Source organism: Sciurus vulgaris, assembly GCF_902686455.1.
Source record: "Sciurus vulgaris genome assembly, chromosome: 14".
NCBI lineage: Eukaryota > Metazoa > Chordata > Mammalia > Rodentia > Sciuridae > Sciurus > Sciurus vulgaris.
This window is the reverse complement of record NC_136475.1, coordinates 51943800-51953109: the sequence shown is the minus strand read 5'-3', so window position 1 is coordinate 51953109 and position 9310 is coordinate 51943800.

The window sequence follows — 9310 nt, the reverse complement described above, 5'->3', positions numbered from 1 at the left end:
TAGAAGATCCAAATAGCTCCAATGAAAGATGGTTAAAACTAATAAGAAATTTGGCAAAGTAACAGGTTACAAAATCAACATAAAAACAATATTTTTTCTACATAATGACAATGAATCTGCTAAGAAAGAAATTAGGGGAAACAATTCCATTCACAATCACTGCCAAAGAGAAACACACAAACCAAAAACCAAGGAATATATCTACCCAAGGTGGTGAAAGACTTCTGCAATGAAAGCTAGAATACTGAAGAAAGAAAACAAATGTTAAAGTGGCCATCGTTTTAAAAACAATTTTATGCAATTTTATGTGAGTAATGCAATTGATTCCAATTCAATTCAATTCCCGTCAAAGCACCAATCACATCTTTCACAGAACCAGAAAAACCAATTCTAAAATTCATGTGGAACAAAAATGTACCTAGAACAACCAATGCAATTCCGAGGCAAAAAAAGCAATGTTGGAGGCATCACAATACCTGACTTTAAATTATACTACAGAGCTATTGTAACAAAACTGGCATAAAAAAGACACATAGTCCAATAGACCAGATGGTACTGGCATTAAAAAATTGACACACAGACCAATGGTACAGAAAAGAAGACAGAGACATACACATACCCATGCAGGCATCTGATCCTTGCCCCAGGTGCCAAAAACATAATAGAGAAAAGTCATCCTTTTAAACAACAGGAGCTGGGAAAACTGGTTTTCCATGTGTAGAAGAATTAATTAGTATCTTGTCTCATACCCTGGTCAAAAATCAACTCAGAGTGGATCAAAGATTTAGGAAGTAGGACAGAACCTATACAACTCCTAGAAGAAAACATCAGGTCGACACTCCAACATTTAGGTAGAGGCAACTGCTTTCTCTCTAGAACCACTAAAGCTCAGGGAATGATGCCAAGAGTTAATCAGTCAATGGGATGGCATCAAATTCAAAAGCTTCTGCACAGGAAAGGAAACAAAGAGGAATGTGAAAGAGAACCTACAGGATGGGAGAAAAACGTTGTTATCTACTCTTCTGACATAGGATTAATAACTAGAACATAGAAAGAACTCAAAAAATTTTATACCACAAAATATAATAACCCAATTAATAAATAAGCAAGTGAACTAAACAAACTCTTCTCAAAAAAAAAACTCTTCAGAAGAAATAAAACTGGCCAACAAATATATGAAAAAATACCCTACATTATAGCAATTCAGGAAATGCAAATCAAAACTACACTGAGATTTTATTTCATACCATCAGAATGGCAGTCATCAAGAATATAAATAATAATAATAAATACTGGAGAGGATGGGAAGATAAAGGAACATTCTATCCATTTTGGGGAGTTGTAAATTACTGCAACCTTTATAAAATCAGCATGGAGGCTCCCCAAAAGACTAGGTATAGAATGACCATGTAACAAAGCTTACAACTCCTTTGTATCTTTCCTAAAAAATAAAGACATCATTCTATAATGGTGCATGCATACCCATGATCATCACAATTCACAATAGTCACACTGTGGAATCAGCATAGATAGCTGCCAATGGATGAATGGGTAAAGAAAATATGATTCCATATATAGATATAGATATAGATAGATAGATAGATAGATAGATAGATAGATAGATAGATAGATAGATAATGGAAATCAGTATGGAGGCTATTCAAAAGATTAGGCCTGGACCCACCATATGCCATTCAACTATGCCATTCATTGGTATTTTTCCTGAAGAATTGCAGTCATCACACTACAGTGAAATATGCATGCCATGTTTATAGCAACACAATTCACAATAACCAAATGATGGAACAAGCCTAGGTTTCCATCAATCGATGAATGGGTAAAGAAAACATGGTGTATATACACAATGGAGTTTTATTCAGTCACAAAGAAAAATGAAATTATGTCATTTGCAGGAAAATTGATGTTATATATTAAGTGAATTAAGTCACTCTGAGAAGTCAAGGGGCATATTTTTTCTCTCATATGTGAAAGCTAGAGAGAAAAAAGGAAAATAAATATGGGAGGAAATCTCATGGAAATTAAAGAGAGATCCATAGAGGAAAGGAGGAAGGTTAGGAGAAAGGAGAGAAGGGCTGGGGAGCGATATGGGTCAAATTATGTTTTTATATTTAGCTCATGTATGAATGTGCAACAAATCCCATCATTATGTACAACTACAGTGCACCAAATAAAAAGTGTGAAAAAATCAAAGTAGAAGAGGTTTCCTATTTACCATGGATACATTGGGTTTACTCTCATGTAGATAATAGGGCTAATTGCTTATAGATCCTGCTATGGTTATGGAAATTGAAATCTGGGAAGCAGCTCAGTTTCCAGAATCCATTCTAGCAATACAGTAGTTTTATTTTGCTTCTTCTGTTGTGGTAAAACTTGGTTTATGTATTTGAATGAGCATCTTCACTCTTGATATACCAGGATTCAAATGAGAAAAGAACACCAAATGACAGTGGGAGAAAAAGAGCTCGGCGCAGCAAGGGGGAATCTTCCTTCTGCTATCAAAGTCCACAATGCCACATTCCCTAAACCTAGAGGTTCATTGTAAAATCGGGGGCACATCTTGGGTCTTCTTTTTACTTCTTCCAGTCATATGGTATGCAATGTTAGGTAGCAAAGAGTAGAGAAAAACAAAAAAACAGAATGAAGAATTGCTCTTTTTGCACTTTTGACAAAGGTTGTTTGTTCGACTCAAAAAGAAATGAAAAGGGGGCGATCCAAGATGGCGGACTAGAGGGTGACTGCATCTCCAGTCGCTCCAGAACCCAGGATTCAAGAAGGGGAGGCACTGAGAGACTCAGACTAAAATAGAGCCACGGGGTGAGTCTCCCCCACCGGGTGAAGCTCAGCCTGGGCGGCAGGCCCGGATAGGGGCGGCTTATCAGAGTAGGGCAGGGCAGCTAGAGTCTTCCCCAGGCAGCCCTGCACACTCCGGCAGTGGGCTCCTCCCACATGGCTAGCTTCTCCAGCTTCTCAGAGCAGGCCCCCCAGTGAGAGCCTTTCTGCACAGAACCAGCTCCAAGTCCCGGAGCCAGTGCGGTGAGCTCAGGCCTGCAGGCAGCTTCAGGGACCAGGACAGGGCAGCCAGGGACTTCCCAAAGCAGCCCGTCTCCCTCTGGTAGGAGGTGCCTTTCAAGACTAGCTACTCAGAGCAGACCGCCCAGTGAGAGCCTTTCTACACAGAGCCAGCCACAAGTCCTTGAGCCAGCAGAGAGCTCCGACCTGCAGGCAGCCTCTGGGACCAGGGCAGGGCAGCCAGAGACTTCTCCAGGCAGCCTTGACCCCTCTGGCCGCAGACTCTTTCCATGGGGCGATCCAAGATGGCATCTAGAGGGTGACTGCATCTCTAGTTGCTTCAGAACCCAGGATTCAAGAAGGGGAGGCATTGAGAGACTGGGACTAAAATAGAGCCACGGGGTGAAGCTCGGCCCGGGTGGCAGGCCCAGATTCCGGCGGCTTATCAGAACAGGGCACGGCAGCTAGAGTCTTCCCCAGGTAGCTCTGCTCACTCCGGCAGTGGGCTCCTCCCAAACAGCCAGCTTCTCGGAGCAGGCCCCCCAGTGAGAGCCTTTCCACACAGAGCCAGCTCCAAGCCCTGGAACCAGTAGCGGGCTAGGGGCAGCTTTCTTCAGAAGCACTGCATTATCAAGTTCCTCTAAGACTTCAGGCTACTGAAGGCTGGGAAGTGATAACTGGAAATCTATAGGGACACTATAAGCCAATAGAGAAAATCTGCAATATCTCAGAGTCCCATTGAAATCTGACCAATATGAGAAAACAAGGGAAGAAAATGTCCCAAACAAACCTAGATACTGTATCAATAAAACCCAATGACAGCACAGCAGAACTGTCAGAAAGGGAGTTCAGAATGTACTTAATTAAAACAATCAGGGAAGCAAACGAGGAGATGAAAGAGCAAATGCAGGCATTGAAGGAGGAGATGAAAGAGCAAATGCAGGCATTAAATGATTGCACCAATCAACAGTTAAAAGAGCAAATACAGGAAGCAAGAGATCATTTCAATAAAGAGTTAGAGATACTGAAAAAAAAAACAAACAGAAATCCTTGAAATGAAGGAAACAATAAACCAAATCAAGAACTCCATAGAAAGCATAACCAATAAGATAGAACACCTGGAAGACAGAACCTCAGATATTGAAGACAAAATATTTAACCTTGAAAACAAAGTTGACCAAACAGAGAAGATGGTAAGAAATCATGAACAGAATCTACAAGAATTATGGGATATCATGAAAAGGCCAAATTTAAGAATTATTGGAATTGAGGAAGGCTTAGAGAAACAAACCAAAGGAGTGAACAATCTATTCAATGAAATAATATCAGAAAATTTCCCAGACATGAAGAATGAAATGGAAAACCAAGTACAAGAGGCTTATAGGACTCCAAATATACAAAATTACAACAGACCCACACCAAGGCACATTATTATAAAAATACCTAACATACAAAATAAAGACAGAATTTTAAAAGCCGCAAGAGAAAAGAATCAAATTACATTCAGGGGGAAACCAATAAGAATATCAACAGATTTTTCAATCCAGACCCTAAAAGCTAGAAGGGCCTGGAACAACATTTACCAAGCCCCGAAAGAAAATGGATGCCAACCAAGAATCTTATACCCAGCAAAACTTACTTTCAGATTTGATGATGAAATAAGATCTTTCCATGATAAACAAAAGCTAAAGGAATTTACAAAAAGAAAGCCGGCATTACAGAACATTCTCAGCAAAATATTCCATGAGGAAGAGATGAAAAACAACAATGCAAATCAGCAACGGGAGGAATTAGCCTAAAGGAATTGTCAAATAAAGGGGAAACTAAATCATGTCAAAAAACAAAAATGAGTCAAATGACTAGGAATACAAATCATATCACAATAATAACCCTGAATGTTAATGGCCTGAATTCATCAATCAAAAGACATAGACTGGCAGATTGGATTAAAAAGAAAAATCCAACAATAAGCTGCTTGCAAGAGACTCATCTCATAGAAAGAGATACCCATAGACTAAAAGTGAAAGGATGGAAAAAAACATACCATGCACACGGACACAGCAAAAAAGCTGGAGTATCCATCCTCATTTCAGATAATGTGGACTTCAAGCCAAAACTAGTCAGAAGGGATAAAGAAGGACATTACATACTGCTTAAGGGAAGCATAAATCAGCAAGACATAACGATCATAAATATCTATGTGCTGAACATTGGCTCATCCATGTACGTCAAACAAATCCTTCTCAATTCCAGAAATCAAATAGACCACAACACAATAATACTAGGCAATTTTAACACACCTCTCTCACCACTGGATAGATCGTCCAAACAAAAATTGAATAAAGAAACCATAGATCTCAATAACACAATCAACAATTTAGACTTAACCGACTTATATAGAATATACCATCCAACAAAGAATGAATACACTTTCTTCTCAGCAGCACATGGATCCTTCTCTAAAATAGACCATATTTTATGCCACAAATCTACTGTTAGCAAATACAAGAAGAATAGAGATACTACCTTGTACTCTATCAGATCATAATGGATTGAAATTAGAAATAAATGGCAGAATAAAAAACAGAAACTTCTCCAATACCTGGAGATTAAATAATACACTATTATATGATGAATGGATAACAGAAGACATCAGGAGGGAAATAAAAAAAATCTTAGAAGTAAACAAGAACAATGACACATTATATCAAAAGTCTGGGACACTATGAAAGCAGTACTTAGAGGAAGATTTATTTCATGGGGCGCATTCAACAAAAGAAGTAGAAATCAACAAATAAACGACTTAACACTACAGCTTAAAACCCTAGAAAAAGATCAGACCAACACCAAAAGTAGTAGAAGACAGGAAATAGTGAAATTCAGAGCTGAAATCAACGAAATTGAAACAAAAGAAACAATCGAAAAAATTAACAAAATAAAGAGTTGGTTCTTTGAAAAAATAAACAAAATTGATAAACCCTTAGCCACACTAACAAAGAGAAAGAGGGAGAAAACTCAAATTACAAAAATTCAGAATGAACAAGGAAATATCACAACAGACACGAGTGAAATACAAAACATAATTAGAAGCTATTTTGAAAATCTATACTCCAACAAAACAGAAAACCTCAAAGACATCAACAAGTTTCTAGAGACATATGAATTACCTAAACTGAACGAAGAGGACATACACAACTTAAATAAATCAATTTCAAGCAATGAAATAGAAGAGGTCATCAAAAGCCTACCAACAAAGAAAAGTCCAGGACCAGAGGGGTTCTCAGCCGAGTTCTACAAAACCTTTAAAGAAGAGCTCATTCCAATACTCCTCAAAGTATTCCATGAAATAGAAGAGGAGGGAACTCTCCCAAACTAATTCTATGAAGCCAATATCACCCTGATACCTAAACCAGACAGAGACACATCGAGGAAAGAAAATTTCAGACCAATATCCTTAATGAAATCGAAGCAAAAATTCTCAACAAAATTTTAGCAAATCGCATACAAAAATATATTAAAAAGATAGTGCAAGCAAGGGTTGGCTTTGGTAAGACATCTATATGTAACATGGGAGATGAATTCTACTCTAATAAAATCTTGCAGCTTTAATATCTCCTTGGGATCTCCTTTTTGGAAGAGTCAAACTAACACACAATGAAAAAATTACTGTAAAATATAAGAGCATATAATTAAGAATATGTTAATTTTTTTCTTTTGTATGCTAATTCTCAGCTATAGGATGCTACTCATATAATGGATCAATGTAATGTTTTATGGAATGTCCAATTGATCCAGATATCTCAGGATAATATTATTTCAAATTATGAGATATTAATTCAGGCTTAAGAAAAAAATGTAAATGAATATTATGTTCTAATCCATGTCAATGTGCATTGCTTCTGATATTCTTTTTCTAATAGGAATGGTAACAAATGCATTCACTAAATCAGTGAATATATACTTAGTAATTTGTTCTGACAATGATACCACATCCTGTATGGAAGCTGAAATGAGAGCTAATTCTTAGTTGAATTTTCAGCAGTCTACCCTCATTCTTTAGGATCCATTGAGTTTCTTTAATTTATATAAAGCAATATAAATACAGATATCATAGGAATCACCAATCTTGCATTCTTTAGAGCTTTAATGGTGGCATTATTATCCCCAGGATATTACCTTTGTTTGTTTGTGTATTTTTCTTTCACAAGTGAGGGCCATTTTCGGAGGGTTTCTGTTTGACTTTTCCACAAGGACACCTCTTACTTTACAGACGATTATGGGGATTATTCCATATTACCTAGTACATTAACTTCGGTCATACCCATGGGACTGGAGAAGTGAACACTGAATACCCATGGGACTGGGGAAATAAACATTGAATGGGTTTGTAAACTCAAGGACTAATTGTATCCCTGAATTTAAGGAGGGTGCCATTTATTACTTGGGTCTCATAAAACTAAATAGTTGAGAGGAAGTCTATGAAGGGGCAGATGATTAATTTGTTATATAAGATTCCTGGGGAAGTTCAAGGATAAATAATCCAAATCTCATGTAGAAGTACCATTCTTAGTAAATGGAAGGGCTATTTATTACTATTATTATTATTATTAGTAGTAGTAGTAGTAGTAGTAGTAGTCGTCGTCACAGTAGTGTAGCATGACAGTTGTACATAGTAGCTGGGTTTGTCCCGACCAAATCATACATGCACGGCATCTGATCCACTCCATTTTAGTACTTTTGCTCCTCCTCCCCTGAGCTTCATCTCTCTTCCAGTGATCCTACCCTGACTCATTCATTTATTCACATACATATAAAGGTGAAAGACCCTGTATATATTTACATATGCATATAATGTCATTTTGCTAAATATATTCTGCATTTCCTCCCCTTTCCTGTTGTTTCTCCCTCCCCCTCAATCTCCTTCTTCTACTCCACTGATCTTCCCTCTAATATCCAATCTCCCCCACTTCTTTCTCTTATTTCTCAACACATTGTAAATACACTAAGAACAAAACAAAGCACTGAATTTTATACTTTCAGAATATGGGATCATATTTTATGGTAAATAATTCATCTCAATAAACATTTTATGAAAACATCATTGACAATAAGATAACTGAAAAAAGAGTATATTTGTAAATTAAACAAAACAATATTAAAGAGTCCATGGGTCAAAAATAAAAGTAGAATTAAGAAAATATTTCAACTTGAAATGGAACTATCATTTGACCCAATTGTCCCACTCCTAGGCTTATACCCAAAGGACTTAAAATCAGCATACTACAATGACACAGAAACATCAATGTTTATAAATGTTCAATTTATCAATAGCTAAATTATGGAACCAACCTAGGTGCCCTTCAATAGATGAATGGATAACAAAATTGCAGTATATATACATAATGGAATATTATTCAGTCTTAAAGAAGAATGAAATTTTGGCATTTGTTAGTAAATGGATGGAACTGGAGAATATCATGCTAAGTGAAATAAGCCAGTCCCACAGAACCAAAGACCAATTCTTTTTCTCTCATATGTGAATGCTAATTCAAAATAAGGGGTGTGGCTAGGGAAGAATAGAGGCACTTTGAATTAGACAGAGGAGAGAGAAAAAAAAAAAAAAAAAAAGATAGTGCACCATGATCAAGTGGGTTTTATCCCAGGGATGCAAGGTTGGTTCAACATCCGGAAATCAATAAATGTCATTCACCATATCAACAGACTAAAAGTTAAGAATCACATGATTATTTCAATAGATGCAGAAAAAGCATTCGATAAAATACAGCACCCCTTCATGCTCAAAACACTAGAAAAAAGTGGGGTAGTGGGAACATTCCTTAACATTGTAAAGGCCATCTACTCTAAACTCAAGGCCAATATCATTCTAAATGTTGAAAAACTGAAAGCATTCCCCCTAATAACTGGAACAAGGCAGGGATGCCCTCTTTCACCACTTCTATTCAACATCGTCCTTGAGACTCTACCCAGAGCAATTAAACAAACCAAAGAAATTAAACGGATACGAATTGGAGAAGAAGAACTCAAACAATCCCTGTTCACTGATGACATGATTATATATTTAGAGGAACCTGGAAATTCCACCAGAAAAGTCTTAGAACTCATATGTGAATTCAGTAAAGTAGCAGGTTACAAGATCAATGCTCATAAATCCAATGCATTTTTATACATAAGTGATGAATCTTCAGAAAAAGAAATTAGGAAAACTACCCCATTCACAATAGCATCAAAAAAAATAAAATACTTGGGAATCAATCTAACA